Below are 18,163 nucleotides of genomic sequence, written 5' to 3'. Positions count from 1 at the left end.
AACAGAATTAAACTTCTTCCTTAAGGAGCTGAGATTTCCTGATTTTATGCCTTAAGCCTTCTCCTAGCCATAGGGAACCAAGCTTTGGAAAAACTGGTAAGAATCTGTTATTTGTCAGCAATTTCTGCAAAATCACATGTCCAAACAGTCTTTCGATTCTTCCTGTAGCCCCATGCAGAGTACAGAACAGTGTATTTTATCTCCTGTTTTTAACAAAGGTTTCCTACCAACAAGAAGCAAAACATTTACAAGCTCATGCTACCTAACCAGTTAAACCAATTTTAATCAAGGTAACATATAGAAAAAAGTGCATAAGCCACAGAAAATTCCATCATATTTTTACTAGTATTAAAACTACAAAAATATACTTATCTACCATTTAACCTACAGCTTCTCTAAAGCATTGACAAGTCTTTAAATTTTTCACCAGAAAAGCTAAAACCAGAAAGAGAAACAGTAAATTTCCATATATGCCATGCCAATAATTCTAAAGATTACTTAAAGTGATATTAATTTCTAAAGAGTACCTTTCCTCAATAGCAGTTTACATTTGCTGGTAATCTTTCTGCATTAATATTATTGCTATTTTAATGTGGGCTCTAAATGAGGCAATTCCACCTGGTGAATAAGCCTCAGTTCAACTCAGCACAAAGCTAAATTTGGGGGAAATCTATCTAAATCGCACTTCAATCTTCAAAATTCAATTACGATCGCAGGAACTATATTTATAATCATAAAAGTTTTGTTATTTGTTCAAATGCTATTTACTTCAGAATTAGAGATGGTATCTTTACCTGAATTTGGCAAGAGTGGGTCAGATACTGGTAAGGTTGAAATTGTTGAAGCAGTTACTAAGAAGAAAACCACCCCAAGCCATATGTCTCTAATTGTTTGTGCAATATCTCACAACCGTCCATCAGGATAAAACTATTTTGCCCCCATACAAGTGATACCCATTTGTGCAAGATAGATTTCTTCACTTACTGTTCTGTAACAGAAGCCTAAACCCCACACATTTTCCTGACCTCCACTTGATCGGTACATAGAAAAAGAAAGAAACATCAGTTTCTATCAGGGAGAGAAAAGGAAAGCCACCCATGTGTGAGTGGATCAAGGAAATGAAACAATGTTTATCAGAACAGTAATTTTATATTCTTCAAAAAATATTAGCAAGCGATTAGGGAAGCATCACTGTCATCAGTAAAAGAAGCACAAATTTAATATGGTCTTCAAAACTACTTTTTAAATAGTTAATTCATCATGCCTTCCATGTCATTTAGACAACCCGGCTTAAGTAGCACAACACAACAATTCCTGAAACAACCCACCAACTCACCTCATGTTGCCGATATCAACTTAGGGACCTGGCTTAGGAGCTGTGCAGCCACCAATTCTTCATAAAGTCCATGCAAGAAACAAAACTGGAATGGTTCGACTGTTTGTTACCATTGCTTTCAGAGAATGCCTTTTTCCAGTTTTCAATTAAAAACACTTTCCTAAACTAACCCCTAAATCACATTTATTCTTTAAAGGATCAGTAACAGAGGTCTGGCAAACCAAGGTATCAACCCACTTTCCTCAACTAAAAACAAGAGCTGAAAAAGGATTTTTATCACTGCTACCTGCTCAAATCCCAGTGCCCTGCAAACAGGACTGGAGAAATGAAATCCAACTTACAGCACACCACTGCTGATGGAACCAGTCTGGCTTTCAGAAGTTCATAGGAAACAGCTGATGTGTTGTTACCCATCTCCCTCACTGTAAAGCAAGGGAATATAAACACGCCAGAACCTATGCTCGTTTTCTCCTTTATAAAATTAACATCATTTTCTGGTTTACAAAAGGAACACATTTTTTGATACATCTCCCTTCTTTAAACTACTCTAAACTGACAAAGCATCTCTCACACGTGACAGGTTTAGCTCTGGTTGAAGTAGCAACATTAGCAAGACTTCCCCCCAAATTTCCTCATCTTTAAAGAGTAGTTCTTCACTCTCAAAGCATCCCATAACAGAGAAAGAGTTGCAACATAAGGCACAGAGGGTGGACAGAAGGTGGAAAGAAGAAAGCTAATCTTTCAGGTTAAACAAGATAGCTCTTCTGGGATAGGAAAAAAGGAACTGTCAACAGCCAGGATTTTACCAACTGGCTATGAAACAATTAGGAGGAGCTGGCATCTGGTCAAGAAGATGTAAAGGATTACATGAAATGAGTTAGGTAGCTCAGATGCTCAAGGAATCTTAAAGGGAATAGAAAGAGGAAAAATAGGAACACTACACATCTATTTTGTAAAATTCTGTTAGTACTGGGGATTAAAAACCTCTAAAATCGTACAGTGTTTTTCCATGTTTCCTGGAATTCTGGAGTCAGAAGAGTCACTCGATACTCATACAATTATTTTAAGTACAATATAAACAAGAAAATGGTTTTAGACATCTTTATTATTTAATAACACAAAGGCAGGAGTTATTGCTCTAAAGGTGTATCAAGAACCCAGGATTCCAGCTGCAAAACTCAGAGCATGATAGTAATATGCTAACACAACACTGATAGACAAGAAGTATCAAAATACTGACTGTAGAATAGCAACAGGTTTTTTGGTTTGGGGTTTATTTTTCCCCTAATTGGACTGGGAGGGAGTAAAGTCATTTTAGCAACTGAGACAATAACATTAGCAGCAGTTCTCAGTGCCCCTGTTATTTTACTATAAGTATTTTGTGTTCATAAGTATGTGATGGTCTTAAATTTATGTTATACTACAGAACAAAATAACCAAAAACTGTGGCTGAGGCAAGTATACCTATTAAGGAAGGCACAAAAGATATCAAACCTTAAATAGACCAGAAGTTAGAAAAACAGGTATTTTCAACTCAAAGCACTGCTGGTACAGATCTCCAGCCACAGATGTTAGTATTTATTTCTAAGACTCGCAGATCTTCAGCTTATAACTTCTAGATTACTCCTGTTCAGCACACAATTCATGTCCATACCTATAACAACTTCTCAATTTTAAGGTCATCACATACCTATTTCCACATATTAAAAAAAAAAAAGTATTGAATTTGATACATTAGAGTTAAACTGATTTCTCTTTAAACTTCAAAGTTCACAAGTGTTACTGAGGTTGCATAGTTTAACACATGCATCTGACTATCAGTTTTCTAAAAATACCAGGTTATAAATCTAGCATTTTACTTGATAACCACAGAAGCAGCAAGGCAAAGAAGTTTAAAATTCACAGCAAAAAAAGGATATTAAAAAGTCATCCAACAGAGAGCCAAATTTCAGAAAGTCCAGTGAAAATGGCTCACTACATAAGTATGTACTTAAACAGCACCATCTGAACAATTATTTTTAGAATGTACTAAGACTGCAATGCATTCCAGCATAGTAAGAAGTCACAACCGCCATGAAGCACTAGCCTCAGGGCTACGTTAAGACCGTTCAATTTAAATACGCTGGTGAATTTAATGAAAGATCTAGGCATTAGTTAAAAAACAATGTTTTGTGGTAACTGATTTAAGAAATTAATTGGATCCAAGCACAAGCATCTGACTAGTTTACTCCAACTGCCAGAAGCAGAAAACAGGAAAATAAAAGTGCTCTTTACCTACTGCCAGAGGGTCCAGTTCACCCTCCTGCCACCCCTTCTCACACTCAGCTTCAGAACAAAGCTTTCCCCTTCCCTAATCTGAATGTTAAAAGTAAGTCCTATTCTTCAAAACTAATTTCCTATAGCGAAAAGAACAAAAGCACACGGGCATGCGTGTGTGTTGTTCACTACTGCCAAACATAAGGTTTTTATTTGAGATCTCGCAAGACATTTAATTAAGTTTGACTATAGAATCCCTTAGGGGGAAAACAATTAAAAGCTTTCTGCTTTCTAACAAATAACTTTCCACTCTCAAAGAAAAAAAAAAAACACACCTAAGTTTTTCCACTTTCATAGCTCTCAACACTTCCAACCTACCTTTTCTCGACACGAAACCATAGGAAACCTCAAAAGATGCAGTACTTCCCATATTGCCATTGTGACATTTTTGGCTCGAATTTATTTAAGTAAACTTGGAGAGGTAGAAGCCTAATTAAATACCATTTTCACAAGAAGCTTTATTATTTCCCATCATTTAAATGGACTGTAGTAGAAAAGGCTTTACAAATATAACAGTCTGAACCACAGCAGAACCCTGTTTCACAGATTCACATGGCATCTCCTATGCGGGGGACCACAAGATCCGATCACATTAGACCTGTGAACTCTTAAACTTGGATTTATTGACTTGATCTTCAGATAGGAAGATGCCAGGTTTAGGTTTTATAAAAGACATCTTCATGACACTGTAACAAAAGGACCATGGGAGGCCAAACAAATTTCCTAAAGAATGATGCGTTAGAAGTAATTTTCTGCCTAGGCCTCCATTTCTAGGGTGGCTCTGTGTGATGGAAAAAGTAGTCATTTCTTTCCCAATCCCATTTTTGTCAGGAGATCCTGCTTAAGGAAGGCCAAGATCCAAACCCAGTCATCTTCCAGCAACATAAATGGCTCTCAAGATCTTCTGCTGAAGGCTTGTGATGCAGTATAAAGGTTAGAAGGTGTCCTGAAGCAATTTGGAGGGAATGAAGAGGGAGAGAAGAGTCACAAGATGCACCAAAGTAATAATGCACGTAACATAGTTCCAAATGACTTCAACTCAGCATGAAAGAGGAACTGGTAAAATCTCCTTAGAATTTCATTGCCAGTTTTCAAGTGATTCCTTTTGCTAAAAATCAAAAGGAAATTTAGAATAAACTTCCTGTGCCAGCAATGACATAGCTGGAGAAAGAAAGGTCTGACCGATGTTTGCAAGGAAGCAGCTGTTGCTCTGCACAGCGTGAAGCGAGAAAGGCAGAATTTACCTGAGCTGATTCTACTGATTCCCCTTCTCTGCGCCTGAGGGATTGCCGATCGTGTGGGTTAGTAGCACATCCCCTTAATCGGGGTGTTCCAGTCTATTTCCTTCACATGGACAAAGAAACAGGACTTAACAAACCCAGCAGCCACAGGCTCCTCTGAAGGAAGAACGTATTTACACGTTTAGAACTGGGGAACTTTTTCAGTGCTGGGAATCAAGTCGGATTTCAAACCCATTTGGCATTTTCCACCTTATTGCTCATTCAAACCTAGCACTGGTGTAAAGAGACAGGGAGGAGATGAACATTGTGTGGCTATGGGCCATATACAATCACTGGCCTTACCTTGGCCCCATCCACCAGTTTCTGCTCTTGACTTAGTTTCCTGTCTAAAAAGGGTCAGACGAAGAATGTCGTTAGTACTTCAAAGAACTGAAGTACAAATATGACCCATGGACAGGAAGCTTACACAGAGGCATAAAAAACATTCTTTCCAAGTGCCCAGGACATTTTTTTCTCCTCTCTCTCTCCCCCACATTTTTTCTTTAACTGCTCACACTATTTCCCTCTCTCAGCCTGGAGAAGTGGAAGACAACATCAACAAAAAAAAGCATAGAGAAACAGCATAAAGTCCATCCTTCACACCTGAGCGGATGGCAGTTCAAAGGGGCCCTACCTACCTGCAACCCTGTTGTTTGCTTCAAGAACTCTCTTTGCCCAAGGAAAAAGAGACGAGCAAATCCTGGAAGCAGATCCTTCCCCAAAGGAAGTTTCTTTCTGAGTCTGCAACCTGGAGCTTTTGCTTGAGACTCAGTCCTCTGAGCGGGTTCTTTCTTCAAACTCTCACACTGGTTCTTTACTTTTGTGGGCAGCTGGAAAAAGAATGAAGCCGTAGGCTGAGGCAGGGACTCCATACTTCCAGGATAGGGAGGCAGAAAGACTGGAGGGGAAGGAAAAGTGCTAGTTGGTAACTTCTTGAATAATGATCTGCATTCCCTCATTTTCTGCCACACAGAGACATACACATAGTCACTGCAATAGGGGAGGATGACAAGAGATGAGTACTAGACATGCAGTTTTTTCATGCTCTGATGCCAAAAAAAAACCAAAAAACCAAAAACCCAAAAACAAAAAAACAAAGTGTTGAGCCATGAACTTTCAAGACTTTTAAGACATCTACCAATAGATGAGATCAATCATAAGATGTTTTGTCCAGAAAGTTCTCTCAGTTTGTTACAAGTAGATGTAGGTGGGGAGAAAAAAAAATAATAAAATTTAAGTGCTCATTTCTTGGAAAAAATTCCAATCTCTCCTCTGTTCACTTTCTCTGAAGTGAATTAAAAATGGCATCTATTGCAATGCAGTGAACGTCTCCCCATAATCTCTTTAAGAAGAAACGATCATACTTACCTGAATGTTTCCCTCACCACCGACTTCCTAACCCCACCCCCAACTTCTCTGTAAAGGCCTCACTCCAATCTCAAGTCTTCTACTCTATTTGCAAAATCAGATCGATCAAACACTGACAGCAGTTTAATGCTCTTGTGACAACCTCTGACTTAACCTAGGCACATTATGATTGCTGTGGAAGCTAAGAACCTACCCAAGTTCCTGGATCAGGTTTCTGGATTTCTAGAATATTCCTTTTTTCCTGAAAACCTAGATGTCTTAGGAGTTAACTGTCATTACTTGAACAACAATAATATAATGCATAAGAGAGTTTTTCTTCTTCACAAAGCCTGAGAGCTGGTAAGACTCCTGTGCAATTTTATCAGTAGCATGGAGCTAACATGCAACAAAACAGAACTATAAGTCACTGGACTTAAAACACAATTATATGCATAGCCTCTCATGTATGCATTTACTGGTTATTATCCATTGCAATACCTTTTGCACAACAGCAACAGTGTCTGGTATTTGCAAGTCGGGTAGCCGTTGTGCTGCTTGCCTCAGATGCGGCACTATCATTTTACTTGCAGTGCTCTTCATTGCTCTCAAGACAACAGGTAGAGTATTATCCAATAGTTAAGCAAGGAGGTAGGCTAGTCATTATGTCTGATGCAATTTCACTTAATTAATTTGGGGGCAATTTTGGTGGTTTCTTCATTCTCTCCTTTAGAGCACACACCTAAACAAAATAGCTTTATATGGTTAGGTATCTCATGTGTCCTTCAATTATAAGCTTTCCCCTACTCAAAGAAACTTTCCTTGATTGTGCTCCAAATAATACAAGGAGAAGTTGGAAAAAAGCTAGGTTTTGTCATTAAAACCAGAGCAATAATATATTTTTAAAAAGGCATCTTTAATTTTTGCAGTTAGAGTAGCAGACAGGAAAATTTCCTTTTTATTTTCTTTTAAAAGGTGACAGATAAAGCTGTCAAGGACAGAACCCAATATCCTACAGTAATTAAAACAGAAAAATCAGCAATCTTCTTCCAGAGAAACTGCTTGGGCATGCAGAAAGATACTCTGCTTCCTGGTTCCTCTGAGGATATTGAATATGGTGACGGTATCTCAATCTAAGAGATTTACTCTAAATAGCAAGACTATATCATAGAAATAATAGGATTGCCTTTTGGTGGAATTTCATGACTTTTCAACAACACGAGACTGAGATGTGTTCCTATACCTTTACAATTTGACACAATACTGCCTTTTTGATTATTTAGAGACTCAGGTTCAGTCTTTTCATCCCACATGCTTTTTTTTGTGAAAGACGGTCTTTCTGTTTGGAAAGAATAACTGACCAACACAAACACATAGGTACTTGGCCAACAGATGTCTCCAGGCTGACGTTTACACTCTCCTCTTCCAGTAAGATAGAGGATACAAGACAAAAATAAAAAGATAAAACATAATAAACAGAACGTATTCAATGCACATTTTTACTGCTCTGTACTTGCTGGCTAAGAAACTATCATAAAAGGACAGCATAATTAAAAGCACATTTCTTCTTAAGATTCTCCTGCGAGTGGAAGGTTCTTTTTTACCAGATAACTTGCAATACCTTGAATCTCAGGAACTTTTCATGTTGCTAATACTTGTTACTTAGAATTTATAACTACAATGCCTCATAGAGCATTATAGGCTTAATTTTAGGTGATGTGTTGAAGGCTACAAACACTACTAACACTTCTGAAGTCAATATTCTTTTCCAGCTCTTAAGCAATAGAACGTATCAGAGCAAATCAACCCAGATGAAGAAGCATGACCCAGCTTATTGCAGGTTCCTTTCAAACAGGAATCTGCCTAGGGCCTGTAATATCAAGACAAGGCTGTCTTTGAGAAATCCTCTTTCACCAGGGAAAGATCCTACTCACTGGAAAAAGACTCCAGAACACCTTCAATATACTGCACAGTATGAAATCACCTATTGAAGTTTCAGGAGTGTAGAAGAGAGGATTACTTGGTCTTAGTCTCTTCATGTAGCAGTTCAGTAGAAGACACAAAGATCCAATGTAAAATTTAAGAAGAAAAAAAAAAGCATTTATGAGGACTTTGTCCATTGCTGTTTTCCCTCATGGAAATAGCTGAACAACAAAACAGTTTCTGGAAGATCAATCTGAAACATGCTGTTAGGAATAACTTGTTTTTAAATGCCTTTCCTTACACCAAGGTCACAGTACCTCTCCTTTTCCAAGAAAGGGAGAACCCTTTACTTCTGATTTTTATCCTTTCATACATCTTTCTTCCCTTGAACAGACTTGTCTTGAATTCTAAAGAATACACAAGGCTGGTAATTTTTGTGTTCTAGCTATCAAAAATACTAGCCTGATTATTTCCTATATGCAGATATGTATTTCAGGCATATGATGTTGAAACAACATCTTTCTGCATTTTGAGATGAGAAATGCTAATAAATGCTCCTTTGTTCTTCGAAAGATTTAAAAGAATGGAAAAGAGGTCTAGAATAGACCATCCAAAGTACCTGAATCCCTCTTATGGGAATTTTGGGAGAGGTTTTTTTGTTGCCTCAGATCAGTCATCAGAAATTATTCACGCTACTGAGATCCGCAAGATGTATGTTCAGCTCCTTAAGCTGGCTTAACAACAGCTCTTCTCAGTCACTGTACCATAGAGTTTGCTGATTTACCTCAAGTGCAGGCTGTGATGGGATCCTTCTAGTTGGAGCAGGAAGAAATTATGGCCGTGATGACACAAGAACAACATATGTTGATGATCTTCAGATATAGATGAAGTCAGGAAAGGCACTGGTAGTTCTGTTTGTGAGCATACAGAAGATGGTAAGGAATCCTGTAATCAATGTTCTTATCTCCTTTGGGCAAAGAAAGGAATCTCTGCAACGTCCTTCCATAGCGACCTGGCTGTTGATAGATATTCTGGGAGGAAAACTCCCTTCAGTGCTTTCATCCACCTTCCTTCTCTACATGGCAGGTTTCACTGCCACACACTAATTCCAAGAACCAGTGAAGAGTGATCCCCGTTTTTTCTGCATCAGTGAGCAGAAGCTCAACAGCCAGTAAAGAAAAGTTTAAATAATCGTGAGTAAATTCTACAGAATACCATCTGCAAAATAAGCAAAAAACTGAATCTATGTATTTGGTAAGTGGTATAGAATATAAGCAACAATACTTTTTTTTTATTATTTCTAATACTGCAGCTCCAACAGCTGCAGGATCCAGGTGAAAGAACACATAAACAAAACACAAACTGCCACACCTCATTCAAGTTACCTGCAGCTAGATCAACTATTTCTCAACCCTCAAACTTAAATTTTAAAGCATCATGCATTTATTTTAGATTTAAAGTGCAACTAGCCATATGGAGTATCTGCAGTTCCTAAAATGAAACTTGTTCTAGGTTAAGTAGTTGTTGCCCTGCTGCCATCAGTCATACCTCTAGAAATATGTGCAGGCTGCAAACCCACTGCAGGATCTATGCACCAGCATCCAGTTGAACTGTTATTCAAAATAAACATTATAAGAACAACAAATTTTAGTAAAGCATCTCTCTCTTGGAAACTAGCACCAACATGACATGCATATTAAAGTATCAACAGGAGTGATGCAAGACTGACTGTTTAAATTCCAAGCTACTGCACTATGAAAAAAATACTAGTTTCTCCAAACTTCCTAGTTTGGGGTTTTTTGGAGAGAAGGGGAGGAAGGGACTTGATGAGAGAGAAGGGAAGAATTCATTGAGCATTACAGCAGCTATACCAGATAACGTTATCAAGTCCCAAGATGAAGAAAAGGCAGCAAAACATTGATCAAAGTGTTGATTTTAAAAGATTGTGTCATGCAGCCCATCATTAAAAGATAAACTTGCAGACAAATAGAACAGTAGGAACCTTGACCTTCTGAATTTCAGAATTTGTTTTAAAGCAGTTGGCCTCTCTCCAGAAATGTTTGGTGCTCAACTTCTCTAAAGGCCTACTAAAAACCAGAGAGGCCCACAGCATTGTCTAGATTATCAGACAAGGCGTCGGACAATACCTACTCGAGACTGGTGTAGGTACCAATCCCTGAAAGACACTTCCTATTGCCAGTTTAGGAGTGGTAAAAAGCTACAGCTTTTCTGAACTCAGGATGACAAAGAATTCCAAAATTGTATATAGCTGTCACAACGACACCCATTTGAGAAACACAGTGTTTCTTGGCGCATATGTAACAGCAGGAAAATGCCAGGGCTATAAAATTGAATGATTGGTTGATTATAGAAAATACTACCTTTTAAACATAATTCCCATTAATAGATGCACCAATTTTACAGAATTTAACAAATACTCATTTCTTTAACAATGTTATAACTACTTTTCATTTTTAAAACTGTTTACATCACAAGACGATTTTTAAATGTCTTTATTAACACGCTTTTTGTTTCTTGTCAACTTTGTATGCCAAGTACAGTTGAGAGCAAACTTTTTTTTGGCCCAACTAAACCACATTTTAAATCAGTTTCAGCAGACTTTACTGGCCCTAATATACATTTGTCATAAAGACAGACCTTCATTCAGCCTTAGGGAAATTCTATGCTTCTGGTCAGAGTGCATGAGCCAATATAAAAAAAAAAAACATACCAGTGTTTCTAAGACATTGTATGATGTCAGATTGTTCACTTTTTTCCTCCTTAAGAAAGCCAACTATAGCAACAAACGTTACAGTATTTATGTATACCTTGAAGAAACTACATAAAATCTGTAGTTTAATATTAACAGTGTCTTTATACTTTCCTTTTTAGCTCTTAATACATGGCTTGCTTGATTTAATCCAATTCCATTTACATGCAATTAGCTTACATGAATTTCTTGCACTTTTTTTTAAAGCATCATTTTTCATAATGAGTTCTCAATCTTCACATAATTCCCTACACTTCTCTGGTCAGGGTCTTTCAGCCAGTCTATCTGCAGAACCTGGAAGGTGAAATACTACACATAAGCAATGTTAAGAGGAACAATTCCAGTACTGTTCAACAGCCACACCGTACTGGATGCCTGTGATTTGGGGTTCTTTTGGGGGGTGGGGCAAGGTCCAGACTGAATTTTCGGGTGAGAATAGCTCAAAACTTTTCTCTGTAGGTTTTGACCCTTGATCATCTCCTTCATAACTTTCCTCTGGTGTTTGGGATCTCTGTAGAACTCAAACACAGCAAAAATGCCCCTTTCATGCAGTATTTACTCAAATATATTTTTTTAATAGATTAATGTTAGTAAAGGGCAACATGGATGCACAGGAAAATAAAAGCAAAACAAATTATTTGGTTTTTTTTAAAGTCACCAGTTTTAAGAAGTTCTACTTTGGAAGTACTCAAAACATGCATTTCAGAATTGAGCACTTACTGTGTTACTTTCCGTATCAAACAGTAACTTCTACATATTTTACGTTAAAAGAACTTCCTGACTCTAAAGCTTACAAATTTAGCATGCAATCTGACCAACAGGTTTGATCCTTTCCGCATTTTCAGTAGTGGTAAGAACTCTACAGCCAAAGCTGGACTGAGTTTTCTAGTAACTGTTACTGCTGAGACACAAACTGATGTCAAATGCTACTGTAAGCTGTATTAGTTCTCCAGCACTAAGAAGTGTGTGATATAACTAAGGCTTATTTTTGTCTAACACAAGCTGGTGACAGCAGAGACAGAAACCAATTTAGACTCATGACTTGCAAATGATGCACAAGCACACCATGATACCTCTGCAATATATAGTCTGACTCTAAGGTTCAAGATTCAAGTTTAGAAAGTCTCATGTGCAGTCAGTTATGTTTTAGATTATTTATTTTTACCCTGTAGGTGTTAAGAATACAAAAAATGCATTCTGGATTATCTTGTACTGCTACCACCATACAAAACATGCTGTCTTTAATCAGCTAGTTAAATGTTTTCTGAAGATTTGCTGACTTAACTTTCCTTAGAGCCTAGTGCCTCAAATTCACCCATATTTTAGTATCAAATTAAAAATGTGTCATTATCTCAAATACCACTTGGAATAAGACCACCTCAAGTTTTATAATAAAAATGTTCATAAGTCAACTGAGGTAAAGGCCATTTGAAATGTATCATTTGGCTTTCTTAAAGAAAAACTCTTTGTATTGTATTGAGTTGTCCCTGTATCTTCTCTCCATGCAAGCACCTTCACACCTACCTGCTTTGATCAGCCAGAACTCCCAGCTTTTGCACTAGAGACAATTAACTTTGGCAGTGCCTCTTCACAGGCATACCAGTGTGCAGTGTTTGACTGTCATTCTGTATCTGTTGAAATATTAGCACTTGGTTTAGGTTGCGTTTAAGAAGAAAAAAAACAGTATCAAGTCATACACAAAAAAATACATATGAAAATACAAAGATCTAGTTCTAGCCTAGGCTTACTGCTTTTACAAAATTATTCAGAACAGGGAAAAAGACAGACACCAAACATCCATACCAAAATAGAAACTTACCCCACTGACTGATCTGGGTTGGAGAGTGTTTAACCATACATTGAATCTCACAGGACCCTCTTTCCTTCCAGTCAAAACCCCATTGAAAAAAAAAAACACAAACCCGGGGAAGGGGGGGAAAAAAAAAAAAAAAAAAAAAAGAGCTTCCCACACACTCAGGCAAACACACAAGACACTATGAAACCTCTTAAAAAAAACCAAACACCATTTGAATCATTACTGAACACTTCTATATGATTAGTATCTACAATATGCACAGTTTATTTTGAAGCAAGTTTGACAACAACATACATCAGAGATATTCTTGACACGACTCTTTCAGCATGAAATTAGTTGCCTGATTTCCGATTTCTGTGCCAAAATGTAAAGGCCAGCGTTTCCTCAAAACATTAATAAAATGCTTCTGCCTTTAAGTTCCTAAGATAAGCTCTCCTATAAAAGACCAGCAAGGCTCTTTTGCTTCCATCACATTTTCTTTTTAAGGCAAGATTCTAAAATTAGTTTGCAGCAGGACTGAGAGAGATCTGCATTAAAGTTCTCATATTTTAGCTGTATATTATATGCAAACTATTGTATTTTCTACTTAATGGCTTTCTAGCTACCAAAAAAAAGTAAAAAAAATCTCACAAGCATTCCATGCTGCCATTACATCTACATGCAAAAAAGTTCATATTAGAAAACTCTTAAGACACTCTTAAGTCAAACTCCACCTTCTATTTTACTGAAATGTACAAAAAGGAAAGCATAGTGCATGTGACAAAGCTTCACATAGCCAATGTAAAGAAAACCGCAACACAGATGCCTAACAAAGTAGAAGTCCTTCACTGTTGGCATGTGTTCAAAATCCGTTCTCTAGAGTTAAGCATTACATTTATATAAACTCAACTGAGAATGACGGTGTTTTTAAGTGTAGTTACTCTTCCAAATAGCTATTTCCCCAAGTTTTAAATGATGCTTAATTCACAGTTTAATATCTGCATAACTAAAATCCCCATAACAATTTTGCAAACTAGACCAGAGTTTAACATTGCATAACTGCTTTTTTTCCTCCTTTTTTTGCTGGACAAGCATTATATTGAGTATTACTTCATGTATATAATTTTACATGTGAACATCAAGTAATTTCCTGTTCTTTCATTTCCTAGCTATTTTTATTGTAGACTTCAGTCCAGCAGAACAATTCCTCAAACAGAACTGCCAACTTCATACTTCAAGATGCGACTTACTGTAACAGTCTGCTATTCCTAGCCCAAGCAATCTTTTAACGTCCTTTTTCAAGTCATCAGGGAATTGCCATTTACCAGTCAAGTTCTTCCATTCTGTTTTACAAAATAAAGCATGCATATATATATTTAAGCAGCCTGCATGACAGAAGGATCATATATGGTACCCAATAAAATGCATTCTAGTGGTATCTGCATAGGCAACTGCACAACTTTATTGGAGAGAAGCTATAGGAAGGACTTGGGTGAGCACTAAATGGCAGACTGCAATACAGCATTAAAACATTTTTTTTTCCACATGAATTGAATGCAGGCTTCAGAAATACAGCATATTCAAGCTTATGCTAATCAAGAGTTTGCTTTTCCAGCAATATATCTTGATATTATGACTCAATATTTTCATTCATTCATTAAATTTTTTCCTCCTTGTATGTAGACGGAAAAAAGGGGTGTTTCCATACTACTGCAGTTCTTTACGAAAACATGCAATGAAACATATATTCTGCACTCAACGGAACTATATGGAAGATGCTTCCCATCTCTAAGGCGGGGGCAGAGAGCACTGTGGGGGGAGGAGGACACGGGGAAGGGATACTCCACAACTCCAGTGGAATCACTTGAACACCTGTTAGCAGCATGTTCATTGGCAGATCATTTGCAAAGAGCCGATAATTTAACCATGATAACCTCGGCCTTAAGGAAATGATTCATTAACTGGCCTGTACAGATTTTGAGCTCCACAGTATCTAGAGCTCTTTAACTGTAGTAAAATAATGCTGAGTATAGACTAAAAAAAGTATGCAAATATATGATGAATCTTTAACTACAACTTATTAAACAGTGGTAGAAGACATTATTGAGAGAGTCTAACTACTTCAAAAGGAAAGTAAAGAGACAAAACGTAAATCTTAACATTGTTCAAAATGTAAATCCTAACATTCTTCTCACTACAACCACTTCATGTCTTCTTTTCCTACAACACAACACATATTCCTTCCCTCTTCTTTATCACTTAAATCAGAGCAAATGGATATTCTGAGCAGTGTCCTAAATATTAATGTAAAAAAATTTTGTCTATTTAGCAGCTAGCTATTACAGAAGTCAGTATCATCTGACTACCTGTTTTCCATCTATCAAGGCAAATTTAAACTACAACTACTTGTTCATTTGGAGCATGAAAATATAGTGTAAACAAAGTTAATCTGAGGTAAAAACGTAACACTACAGACAAGAACATCAGTAATCCATCTCTACATGGCCTACTCATTAAGTACGCAACTCAATGGGAGGCTCCAGAGTTAACTGAGGAACCCAAATTCTCCCAAGCTTAACAATCCACTTCAGAATTGCAGCTAACATTAAACGCAAAAAACTACAAGTTATTAGGAAAAGCGGGCTCATAGCTATCGTAACAATAAACTCATCTCCATGTTTTATTAGAATTACTCATTTTGTTTAGTAAATGACTGAGAGTTACTAGAAATTTCTTTAGTTTACATACACAGTTTAAAACTTGCAAATTTCTAGTTATTACACTTAAATGGCTTGCAGTGATAAAACCACTCAGACTCCGCAAGATCAGTGGCCATTACACATAGTTCTATCTCAATTTTGATTGGGTCTTCAAAACAAAAACAAACAAAAGAACATGACAAACCAAGTATTTCTGCTGCATGTTCCCTACAAAACAACCTCTGAAGCCACTGTTCAATTTAAATCCAGTTTGAGACCTCAAAGAATAGGGGTGTCATGAAAGCAACGGAGTAGATGAGCACGGCCCTATTTCTGCCTCCACAAGCACAAGGCAAGGGATGGCAAGAGGCATCCCCAACATTACTTGTTCTGATGGACAATGACCAGCTATCCAGGTAGCACATCCCAAGCCGAGAGAGCAGCAGACCAACCTGTTTTTTTCAGGCAGCCAGCAAGCCAAAAGACATAAAGCAAAAGGGAAACTACAGTGGGGAAGGCAGAGGAAAGAGGTACGAGAAGAGCTTAAATTATTGGGGCAAAGGGAAGAGCAGCATAGCAATAGCAAAAGGATAACTGCAGTGCCACGGTCAAGGAGACTTCTGATAGAAACCACCAGAAGCCCTACACACAACCCCCCTATTTTTTATTTTTTTTTTTTAACTCCAGTACTCATGGAACTTTTTGTTTGCTTCTCAAACAAAAATACCCAGGGAGGGGACGAAAACAGACTTGAAAGTCAATTCTTTTAAGATTGGTTCCCACATCCTACACTCCCCCCTGTAGCAGAACCACTGACTGGAATGAACTCCATTGACTGGAACGCTCTTGCAGCATTAACTTTCTTCATTTATGAAGCCACTGGCAGGACTGGAGCCAATGTTATGGGTATAATACTTAGGCTTCAACATTAGCCTGACTATTGCATCAGCCACACTATTTTTAAGTACAATTCAGCTTTTCTTTCACAATCTGATGCAAGCCTATATGTTTTTTTGCTTTGTTTTTAAACACTGTTCAAATGCAGTTTGTTCAACGCTACCTTATTTGCCAAATATATAAGAGCCATTCTAATATCATACAACATCTACCAGTGAGAACATTTATTAAAAGCAGTGATTGCTATGCTTGACAAGAGAGCTGCTAATATTAAAATGTAGCCTTCTAAATAATACGCAAAGCTGGCAAAACATTTTTTGTTATAACTTCCATTTTACTATTTTAGGCTGTATGAAGGACAGTATCAAAATGCTTGGCATCACTGTGCAAAAAAGTTAAAAGGCATCACAGGTATTAAACCCTGAAACCAAAGCTTTTCTAACAGAGGCTCACACTAAAACAAATAAAAAGCACAACAATTTACAGTGGAAATTTTGAAAAATCAGATTATCAAGGTTTAAACGATCAAAGTAGGGGAATTCTCAGAAAGACAACTTTCAGTCTTCAAAACTTGGAACCAATACACATTCTGATTTGTGCTGTATTTCAAACAGCTTGATCAGTTAATATACAGCTTGACATTTTAATGCAGTTTTAACTTGAAATTTGTACATGCATTTTTTTTGGATGATCAATGCACACATTAGCACTTACCACAGCTGGCAATCATGCATTTAGAAAAAATTAGGTCCTGTCAAGAATATTTTGCAATAGATACAATTGTTCTTCCCCACATTTTTTTTAATTGCCTGTATTGGGGAAGAAGAACATTAAGTTGCCAGTTTTTAAGCACCCAACATTTTAAAAAACCCTTCCCCTTTAACCAACCAAAGCACGGACGAATGTTTTGAAAGTGTTCTCCAACTGCAAATGGTTTTGAGTGCCCAGTTTCAAGTATCCTTGGCTCAGCTTCAGGAGCATTATTCCTTTGAGACCATCAATACAAGTGCATTTTAGAAAATTATGAAGTAAGACTAGTCTGTGCTAGAATAAATACCATCCAAGAGACAGCATGAAATAAAGAATCAACTAAAACCAAAGGAGTTTTATTAGAACATGAAGCTGCAATAAAATGAAATGCAACAGATGAGTCAAAAGTACAAGAGAACTACTCTAGAAAAAAATGTTTCTTCCAATCCTCTGGGGTCAGGGAGGAACAAATGCCCTTCACTATATATTACCTTATTTTTGGTTTATCTAACCCAAACCGAAGTTCAAAATATTTCCATAGAAGCAAAACCACATTTATGAAACATTTATGAAAAGCAGTGCATACTCTTTTAGAAAGAATTCAACATTAAAAAAAAGCTTAGCTAAAAGGCTACCTGAAAACAAGAGTTTGGGAGTTCTCAACCTAAGACTGCAGCAGAAATGCAACAGAATTCTTTATGCAGTTTTGCTGAGCTTTCCCCAGTTCCTACGCTGTGTATGTAAAAAAGCACCCTCCTACAGTTTTCAGACAGTTTACAACCTCAGAAAAAATTTTAGAGTCTGATTTGTCAGGTAATTTAACTCAATTAGGAGGCTACAATCACCGGTTTGTTTCTCATGCTGGCTTTATCCTTAGACTTGCTTTCATTTTCAGCAAGGTACATTCAGGATGACATTTGAAATATTGGCAGTTCCTCAGCCATAATACTAATGTATCTTAAAAATGTATCATGGGAAACCAGGCTTATCATGTGTGAAACTCCCGTTGTCATGGTGATAGAATCAGACCCCAAAATACAGGACCTGGCAAGG

The 18,163-nt window shown here is 37.2% G+C and overlaps 1 protein-coding gene across 6 annotated transcripts in view; it reads right to left on the bottom strand.

Annotated features, from left to right (window-relative positions):
• TSC22D1 (TSC22 domain family, member 1) overlaps positions 1 to 18,163 on the bottom strand; it is a 93,868-nt gene that overhangs the window by 49,876 nt on the left and 25,829 nt on the right. Inside the window, exons 2-4 of one of the 6 annotated variants that reach the window (XR_775384.1) lie at positions 12,494 to 12,600; positions 5,571 to 5,830; positions 3,370 to 4,598 (exon numbers count right to left, since the gene is read on the bottom strand). The exons of 1 other annotated variant lie outside the window; for it this stretch is intronic. The gene's annotated coding sequence lies outside the window, so the exon portion shown is untranslated. Of the gene's footprint in view, positions 1 to 3,369; positions 4,599 to 5,570; positions 5,831 to 11,192; positions 11,264 to 12,493; positions 12,601 to 18,163 lie in introns of those variants that run through there. 4 more of the 6 variants (XR_775387.1, XR_775385.1, XR_775386.1 and 1 more) reach the window with 4 other exon arrangements.

This window comes from Haliaeetus leucocephalus, unplaced genomic scaffold, assembly GCF_000737465.1.
Source record: "Haliaeetus leucocephalus isolate CR32 unplaced genomic scaffold, Haliaeetus_leucocephalus-4.0 Scaffold897, whole genome shotgun sequence".
In the NCBI taxonomy this organism is placed as follows: Eukaryota; Metazoa; Chordata; class Aves; order Accipitriformes; family Accipitridae; genus Haliaeetus; species Haliaeetus leucocephalus.
The sequence above is the reverse complement of the archived record's forward strand: the minus strand, read 5'-3'. Positions and strand labels throughout refer to the sequence as shown.